This window comes from Bactrocera latifrons, unplaced genomic scaffold, assembly GCF_001853355.1.
Source record: "Bactrocera latifrons isolate USDA-ARS-PBARC rearing strain unplaced genomic scaffold, ASM185335v1 scaffold_37, whole genome shotgun sequence".
Lineage (NCBI taxonomy): Eukaryota > Metazoa > Arthropoda > Insecta > Diptera > Tephritidae > Bactrocera > Bactrocera latifrons.
The window spans coordinates 1,933,969-1,944,226 of record NW_017537012.1 but is presented as its reverse complement, the minus strand read 5'-3'; the positions used below and the strand labels follow the sequence as shown (position 1 = coordinate 1,944,226).

At 34.1% G+C, this 10,258-nt stretch overlaps 1 long non-coding RNA gene across 3 annotated transcripts in view; it reads right to left on the bottom strand.

Annotated features, from left to right (window-relative positions):
- Positions 1-1,063: 1,063 nt before the first annotated feature.
- Positions 1,064-10,258, bottom strand: part of LOC108971986 — a 19,641-nt gene continuing 10,446 nt past the window's right edge. For all 3 annotated transcript variants that reach the window (XR_001993596.1, XR_001993594.1, XR_001993595.1), the window contains exon 3: positions 1,064-1,102. This is a non-coding gene — a long non-coding RNA (uncharacterized LOC108971986). The remainder of the gene's footprint in view (positions 1,103-10,258) is intronic.

The following is a 10,258-nucleotide window of genomic DNA, read 5'->3' as shown; positions in this document are numbered from 1 at the left end:
GGTTATTCAAAATTCCATGTCGATTGCATGATGACTGAAGCTTCCGAGCACTCAACACGATAGCGTAGAGAGTAAGTAAGCGGTACAAGAGGAATCAAGTTAATAGACAGACATCCTAGGAGGTATACTTCTAGAGCCTTCGAATGTGTATGTACTCACATACACATGTACGTTTGCTTTAATAAAATACCAAGTTAACGGTGAAAGTTCTATGGAGCTTAATATGTTTTGTACTTTTGGTATAAAAATGCTTGAAATTGAAGTACCAGTCAATTTGGCAGCATTTTTTTTTTTTTAATTTTTTATTTTATTCTATTTTAACAAGCTATTGACACAATACTGCCCACAGTTTGGTAATGAGTAGCTATTCAAATGTTACGGCATGTATAGAGGGTGGATCCTGCAGCTGTGCTATTTGTTGATTTTTTACATTTTTTATTGGTCAGTAATTGCTGAAAAATTTCCAGTGAAACATTTTATATTGCCTATGAAAGGAAAATACACAATAAACCATGCAATAAAAGTGGTTAAACGGAATAAAACTCCATTCGCTCGTATATTTAATGCTTTGTATGAATATATTCCATTAGAAAATAGGCAATACTATCTACCAAAGCAGCAGTCCAAAACRCAATAAGCTCCTACATAGCTGTGACAGCAAATGAAAATGGCATACAAATATTGTGTCATAATAGCCTAAACTATTGTCGCCTGTAAAAGCCCGCAATAAAAATATTGCGCACAAATGAAAATTCCAAATTGAAATTGACTAGTACTCATAGCAATAAAAATACATTTAATTTTTACTATTCTTGTGTTCATATACCATACACACATACCATATGTATTTCTTAAAGAGAATTATTTATACTAAGCCGAGAAAAAATATTGTACTGAAACTTATATAACTCCAAATCACACATTTTTAATAAATTTTTATCTATAATAGCTGTCTTCTGAGACAGCTTAATCTATTTAAAACATTGTAAAAACTTCAGCTCACTTTCAAAAATTTTATAAGTTGTTAGAATATATGTATATGTATTTTTGAAGTCACTCACCTCAACTGTCATTTCAAAATTATTRGGAATAGTGTAAAATTCTGGAAAAAATACAAAAATATGAAGAGATGTTATAATACAGAAAACAAAAAATTATAATTAAAAATACAACAAAATTAAGGGTACAAATACAATATGGGTATTAGATGTGCTTCCTTAAGCAGATATAACATCTTGTGAATTTCAATTTTTTTTTAATCTAATAAAATTTAGATCCGTGTAGATAATTTTTGAACACAAAAAATTGTAGTAAAATCAATGTGTAGCATTTCATGAGGGAGGGAGAGAGCCTCCAGGTTGTGGCGAGCATCTACCTACATGGATAAAAAGCATTGTTAGCTTTATTCACTCTTTCTTCCACTTTATGCTTCTACAGCTGCCTGCTGTCCAAGACTACCCGGAGGTACTTTCCGCTGTCCTTGAGAGGGAGTTGTGTTTCATTTATCGAAGGRAACTTCATAGAAGAATTTTATGCTTTCTTGTGAACGCAAACACATCCGTTTTCTCCGTGTTCAACCCCAGACCCGCTTGCGTTATATATAACACTATTAACAATGTTATGTAAAACAAACTTTTTATGAATTTATCGGTGTTATTGACGAACAACACACAAAAGTAGGCAAACATTTTCATATTATTGAAAATTAATCACCTCAAATTAAATTTTTCCAATAAAAAACCACATTTAAGTGTTAATAAATAAGATAGCCATTTCGATCACCTATCGCTTATAAATAGTAGTGCAAGTACACCACTGCGGATGCGTAACAATTTTTCAAACATCCGCTAAACTGAAAGTGACAGTGCAAGTGGATAGGATTACTTAGTGCAATAACAAATACAGCGCACGACCGCACATTGTTCTTGTTACTTTTGCTATAACAAGCCATCACAATTGTGACTGTAACATTTATTGCCAACAAATGTATGTATGAAAGTATGTATGCGAGTATAAACACGAATAGTTGCTTTGTAAAGCTGCAGTTCAAACACAGCGCAGAGTTTAAGGGTAGAAGGTGCCTTATACCACTCAAGTGTACACTGTCAATGCGGAAATGCACACGCGCACAGAATAATGGCCAGGTCGCCACCGCCAACACACGCACACAAATTGCTGGATTTATTATGCGTTGGCAAATATGGCATATACATTCGAGTTATAATTGTGATTGTGYGTATAAATGTAGCGGTTCGCTACTAATATTGCGATATTATCTATTATACAAATACTAGTGTGAGCTGCATTTGCTGTGCTTGGCAGTTGTTTGCAATGCGTTTTTATACTATTGCGACATGTTGCTACAGAGTGTAATAGCTTGTTGACCTAACAGTTGTGCGTATAACAGTCCTGTCACAAACTACTTAAAGCGCAATAAAWSAATGGTTATGGTATGAGAACGCTTTTAACAACAAGTGGGCAAAATCGGACTCCACCCAAGCGCCTAGGTATCGAATGTGCTTCCACAGCTTCCCAGTGATTTTATACCCCATAAATCAGCCAATTTGTGAGTTATCTTTATAAAATTGAAACAGTATAAATAAAGTCGGTTTGAAAACTCGCTCTAGATAACTAGCAAGCTTTATATGCCTGAAGGTACTTGCCTGGCTTTAATCCTTGCATGTTGCAAGAGTATAAAATATTCGTATTTTTCCGAATTTAGCCCTTCCTTAATTGTTTGTTGTTGTTTGGTGTTTGTTGCCATCGGCCTGTGTATTGTCCATTAACACAATTTCTACTTGCACATGACATTCKCAATGCACAACATTCACACATTCACTAAGCTGGAGCTCGCCGCTAAAAGGATAACAAACGAAATCAACAACAAAAACGTCCAGCTAGTATGTGGTCAAAGGTAGTAAAGCAGCAGCARAAGCAGCAGTTGCAATGGTCAAGTCATTTACGCATATACATTTGTTGGCTTTTGGCCACAACAGCCGTTACTGTGGCTACAGGGAAAATGCAATTATTCTGATTATTGTTGATTGTTGTTGTTGCAACTACTGTTAATGTTAATTCGCAATCACACTATCTAGCATATATTTTTTATAGCTCTAGAGGTGCATATATAGGATGCTTGTGTATGTGTGGTGGGCGTGTTGCTGCAGCCACTCTTTGTTATGGCTGCGGTTATATAAAAGCGTTGTAAATTGTTTTGCGGCTTTGTAGCGTGCACTGTATTTAATTATATCAAAATGTTATACAAACGATATGATTTAAATATAATAGCAATAAAATTGCATACATATGCAATTGCATACATATGTATGCAATTAAAATCAGTTGAATGTCATAAAGCCTTTAAATAATGTGGTTTAAAAACTAATATTTGAATGCTGAAGCTGTTATTCATTATGAGTCTATATATGAAGTAAACATTAACGGCATAAAATGATGCTTGGTTAACGCTAAATGAAAAGCTTTCTATTCTCTACCTTGTGGGACCACAAAAGTAGCGTTTTTGTACACGAAGRTTGTAACACTCAAATAGAAACATCGGCGACTCTATAAAAATAATAAATAAATGCTTAGCATTTTGAGCTGAATCGATTTAACTAAATACCATTGAAAGCCGAACAGGACTGCACATACTCGCGTATACTTGTATACTACTCTTTGAGCTTTTGAGATATTGAATTGACATTTTACACATATTTTTTCTCTCCAAGAAGCTTTACATTTGCCCGAACTGTTATAATACATAGGTTCACTAATTCCTATAGCTGTCATACACACCGAACGATCTGATTCAAGTGCTTGTATGGAAACTTGTTTGTTTGTGGAAATATCTGCACGAAATGTGGTATAGGTTATTTTCTCAGACTATGCTACAATCTTCAAATAAATTTTTCAGATCGGACCACTATAACATATATCTGCCATACAATATCATGCTACAATAAATGAAACTGGGAAGGTCTATAGTACTTCAATGCAACCGAAGTTAACATTTTTTCTTGTTTTTCTGTCTGAATATTTTTTTTTCTTTTTTTTTTTATTTAGCTCTGCTTTTATTTCATTTAAAATTTAAGACTGATATAACAGTCTATAACATTGGGAATTTCCTAAGTAGACTATTAAAAATCACACATTTCCTAAGCGGAACTTCTGCTAAGTATTTACTCGCAAATGCATTTCACACGAACGCATTTTACAGTTCAATGCCTTAAAAGCTTCAATAATCATCAACATGTAAGCATGCTTTAAAGCACACGCAATAATCGAGCAAAATAATGCGAGCGCATCCTTTTTGAAACATTAAATTTCATGTTCACACTACAATCTACACACACAGAAGCAATGTGTGGTTATATTTGAACCAAATGCCGCAATAAACACTTCACATGGTATTTAATGTTCAGTTGTGTGTGTATGTGTGGATGTACTCATAAAGAGGTATGGATGTGTTTTATGCACATTTTTCCACTTCAACTGGCAGCGGCAATTGTAAAAATACAAATACAGTATAGAGTACCGATACCATACCAACAAACATACTATAAATGCTTATATGTACTTATATACTACTATAAGCACGTGGGTAGAATTGCTGACTGTTTGTCTATTTATATGTATATAAACGATTATACCGGTTAAACACTTATGCTTATATGTGTATATACCTGCAAATGCGAGCAAATGCTTTCACATACTATAATTACTTTTGTTTCACCACTACCACCGCATAAGCTGACAAACCGCACATGCCGCCAATAATACACTATACTTGTAAGCTTTTGTTGGTATTTCCTTCCTTCCGTTAAGTGCTCTTCATATTTTTCTCCATTCACATTTCTGTTGCTCTTTATATTTTTTGCTGCAATTATTGTAAGGAGCTTGCTCACATGATCGCAAAAGGTGAAAGAAATTAAATAAAATACCACCTGCCGCACTACTTTTGAGTTCAGAGTAGCGTTTACAGTCACAATAAGGTGTCAGAGCATACTATAGCGGTAACATAGGTTCGAGCGTGCGTGGTTTATCCTAGGCATATTTCCGTATTAACACACCAACCAAAAATATAATATACATTATTTTCTTATTTTAAGGGCTATAACACATCATCATGGAATATTGTTGATCATACTTAGGCATATGCCATGCAGATAGCAGTAATCTACTGCTTCGAAGATAGCCTCCGAGTGTGACTATCTACGCTGGTGGAGCAGCGGTATTTGCCTTGAGTTCGYTGACTTTACGCTCTAGACTAAGGAAGTCTCTCTCGCATCAAGCTATTTTATGATTAAATCGGAAGAGCTCTAAAGAGCTTTTCGCTCTCAGCAAGGAAACCGCAAAAGATAAGAGTGAGCACGTATATACTATKTACATATATTAAGATGTAAGATGTCAACCAGATGATCTTGGAAATAATTTAACACTTGAGTTTATTGGGTTACTTTATGTTTAAGGTTATGCAGTCATTTGGGCGTCAACCATGGCATGAATGACTTTCTTAGTTGTGCCTTTTGGAGCAGTACACACACACACACACACACACTTGTGAACTCTTCGTCGCCTTCTGAACTTGTTAAAGTGCACAAAAACAGCATATATGTTTCTGCAGTCCTTTGTGTATTATTAAGTTTCTAAAAAGCACTTATGTTTACCTGATTCTTGCCAGCAAGTTGGTATGTTGCTGCTGGCCAAAAGATACATTATGACTGCGATGTATACTTATATACCATACTAGGTTTAGTATGTGTTGTTTCTTTTTGTTTGTATTATATTTATGTATGTATTTTTTTTATTTAATTTTGTTAAAAGCGAGTGTTAAAGTAGCATAGAGGCAATGCGAAGCAAACTCTTGAAACGTGTTGCCCAGAAAGCAGCGCATTTCCCCATTGACTTCAAATATAAAATGTGTGTATAAATATATTTCAGTATGTTTGCTCGTGCATTATATTTTATAATGACTCACAACACCTTAAGAAAAGGTAATGCGCACCTTAGTGTCAACTCTTCCCCAGCACGTTTCTAATATTTGCATGAATGCAGTTTAAGTTTTGAAGTATTAGCTGTGAATGACCTGGACCATACAGCTTGAAATTGAAACATTTTTATGTAAATCTAATTTTAATACTAAAAACATATTATTAAAATAATATATTATACCAATGAATTTTTGATTAGTCAGGGTTTTATATGATATGAGTAAGAGGTGGATCTTAACAGAGATCTCACTTGGACAGCTTAGAATAAGCTTTGAGCTTTACAAATTCATGGCGGTGGGTAATGAAAGTTTAGGCCTTGCCTAAACTAGCTAGGTGTTTAAGTCTCAACCTTGCAAAGGCTGAACAATGGAGAAGAAAGTGCCTGTATATAATATGATTGCTTTATTATTGCGTAAACATATTCTTATGAAAGATAAGTTCCTTAAAACTAAGAAATGTAAAAAAGCTCAAATTACTTCAGGTTTCAAATATGAAGAAATGATTTAGGTTATGTGTGAATAACAGGCTGGCGAAATTCGTTGTTATCGATTCGTCATTCGAAGCCGATGTACCGATTATCTGCTAACTTTTTTCTTTATAATCAGCCTCTTTTCTCCCGTAATTGCCTCTTTTGGATGTCTGCTCGGTTTATTGTCTGCGATGTCGTATGACTTATGTGGAAATCGCCTGAAGCTGCCTTTGTAAAACGTTCATCAATACTTTTTTTGTCATCAGCACTTTTTTTTATTAAAAAATAGTTTTCCATTAAATCTAGAATGCTGTCTATCCACTTTTTTTCAAAACATCAAAAGTCACAGTCCGACTTGAARTAATTTTCTTATTTTTTGAGTATAAACCCATTAAATTGGGACTTTTTGATTCCGCTTTTGATTTTGTTTTACCGCCAAATAAGTCAACCGGGAAAACTTCTTTGCAGCGCAATCATATTTCATACGCAGTGAACTAAGTGCTAAACTTGACAGCTGCATGTCTGAACTTTATCCAGACACTTTCTCAGCCAACTATGTACAATAATTGCAATAGTAGCATTAGTATAGGGTGTTTATTAATAAACGTGRATTTTTCATGCCAAAAGCATTGTTAAAATTGAATATGGAGGCAACTTAATGTATATAGTAAATGCTTTATCACCTGAGAGCTAAAGGGTTTCAACAGAGTATGTCAAGTGGAATAAATAATTTGGACGTTTTGGCCAGAATGGATGTATTGAAAGAAGTTACTCGGCTTATCGCATGATCTTCATACAACATTTCCATTAATTTTCCTGTGCTTTTTTTAACAAAATTTCTATATCTCCAAAATAAACACCCTTCTTTTTAACAAAAAATAGGAATAGACTAGTAGCCCTTACTTACGGGCACTACGCATTTCAGCACGCTAAGTGAATTGAAATTCCTCTCAACCGCATTTGCTCGAACACGTCGAAGGGTAGGTTCGTTTGTTGTTACAGATTAAGTGCACGCATTCGAATAGAAGCMCATGCGAGCATACAAAATGCATATGCATGCGTACGTACGGGTATATAGATTTGCTTGTTAACACACACGCAACTTTATTACTCGGTAGGTGGTGCCTTCTATCAGAGTTAGTGTTATTGAAGTATTCACAACTACTCACGTTAAATGCTACAACAACCATACAATTATATTKGAAAAAGCCGTTAACATTACTGTTACCGCAATTGAAATGCAACATCAGCCACATGCCTGCACGCCATCCTGCGTATTTTCTTTTCACATTTATGCCAACCACTTGTGTCTAACCCTATTTCCTATTTATGCTGTTATGCTTCGCCGGGCATACATTGCGTGTCCACCTGGTGCTTTGAGTAAACCAAAAATTGTATGCCACCTTTTGTTTAATCACATTGAGTCCAACCCTTTGCTGGTCGCATTAATAAGTTTTTGAAATTTGTTTATTACTTTTCATTTTGWTAYCCTGAACAAGGTATATTAAGTTTGTCACGAAGTCTCTCAGCCTTTGAGATATCTGAAGTTTTGTACATGGGCTTTCCTGGCGAAGAAGCTTCTCATTTGTTGAGGTCATCTATGACGGAGCACTATGGTATATACATAACTGTCATAAAAACTGGTCGATCCAAATAAAGTTCTTATTTGAAAAACTTTTTAATTTGAAGAGTTATTATCACTAAATTTAACATAGTTTATTATCGAAACCAATACCACAATCTCCGAATATATTGCTCAGACCGAAACACCATGACTTATAGCTACCATACAAACTGACCGATCGAAATCAAGTTTTTGTATGCCAAACTTTTTAAGTTGCGAAGGGTATAATAATTTCGCTGTTTTTTCTTGTTTTTATTTTAGTTACCTTTAAATGTGTTGTTGTTATTTTTGCATTATTTACACTTTTTTCAATTAATTGAAGTAGCTTTCTTTATAGTAGTTGGGCTTTCGTTACTGGTTRCGATATATTATTTTGCTATTATTTCGCGCATTTCTATCATCYATTACAACTTAACCCATTCTCTCATTTCTATTTTACATTTAGTTCTACTATTTAGCGAATTCCGCGCATTGTTTGCTGCCGGTCTACGGCCGCTTGCAGCTCCTTCATACGTACATACATTCACATATAATAGCAACAGYTTTTCTGGCCACACCATAATGGCATGCATTATCCACTTTAAAAGTCTAGAACGCAAAACAACCAATAGGGGTATTTTTTCAGTTACTAAGTATAATCATTACAACCTCAGCGCAACGCTAATGTTGAGTTAAGTTGGTAACGGTATGGGTGGTTGGGCCATGTCGAGTCAGTCCAAGTCGAGTACATACTTCACATATTTTGACTTTTTGACTTTTTACTCTGTGTCTTACTTTTTATAATGCTTTTGTTTTTGTAGCAATGAAGGCTCTACTACATATTTGCCTGATATTCCTCCCGAGACCATGTGTGTAATAAATAATCACGTCTGCTGTTGCCTATCAGCTGCTCTTTGCACTTTGTTGCTTTTCCATTTCACTTACATACATATATAAATTCTCCTCTATTTATTTGCTTTAGCTCGGCCCGATAGTCATGTGCCTAACTACCTGACATTCTTGCTGCTCTTCACTTTTTAGTACTTCCTATAAACAAGCCATTTRTTAGAAAGCCGGCGAAAAGGCTGACCGAGACAGGAGCTCATTTCATTCTATGATTGAATTTTCATGCTCTCAGCGTTTTATTCAGCTAATRCGCAACTCTCTCTATTTCCTTTATTTTTGTTCTAAAATATTCTAGCTGTCCCGGAAGACATAAACACGCCTGTTACAGAATTACGTGCTTTTGCCGCATATGATTTAACAGCGTTTTTACAGTGTGTTTACAGTATTTATTGGAGTGACTCTCTAAGAGTGCTCACATGTTGAATATTTGAGAGCAAAAAAATGGAGTAATGGAAACTGTGTTCAATTCAAATGTGAACTACAGTAGGCCCTTAAATGCGAAGTACTTCTATTTTTTACCCGTCTAGTCATACGACTAAATTCCCAAATGCATTTATAATGCAAATATTTCATTTACGTTAGAAGCATTTAAAAGCAAAACTTGATATTGACATTGACTTTTTCCCTGCACTCTATTGTGGTTTATTCAAAGAATTTAAAAAATATTTACCGTTCCGTATAAACATTTTCCAAATTCCTAAGTATATATATTAATATAAAGAATAAARGGTCAATACTGTAATATTTTTTTATTCAAAAATACTGTACAATTTGATCTATTCTTAAATAATATTAAGATGGYTTGAATAAATTATTAATGTCTTTAACAATCAACAAGTATGTAGGGTACTTTCTGAATGTAAAAGAATTCTGTAAAATTAACATTTTGAAACAATACTATAAAACTAGCATTTTGAATTTAAAACCATACTGTAAAACTAACATACTATACCAAATTATTACAGCAGACTGTAAACAGACAGCGCAAAAGAACGAACGAAAATATGAGTAGAGAGAGTAGATTGTTTATTGTTTTCTTAAAAATTATTAAAGAAATACTAATATAATTAAGGGGAGAATTTACAAAAACTCACGCATTTGCAAATATCGAAACAAATAAAATGTAGGAAAATAAAATCAAACTACATATTTACACACAAGTGTCATGACGTCAATTTCAATATAACCAATGAAAACAATAAAATATTTGTGAAGATATGGTGCAAATATTGTTTAATAAAATTAAATAAGCATATTAGATAAATAAATAAATATGAAATAAATTATTTT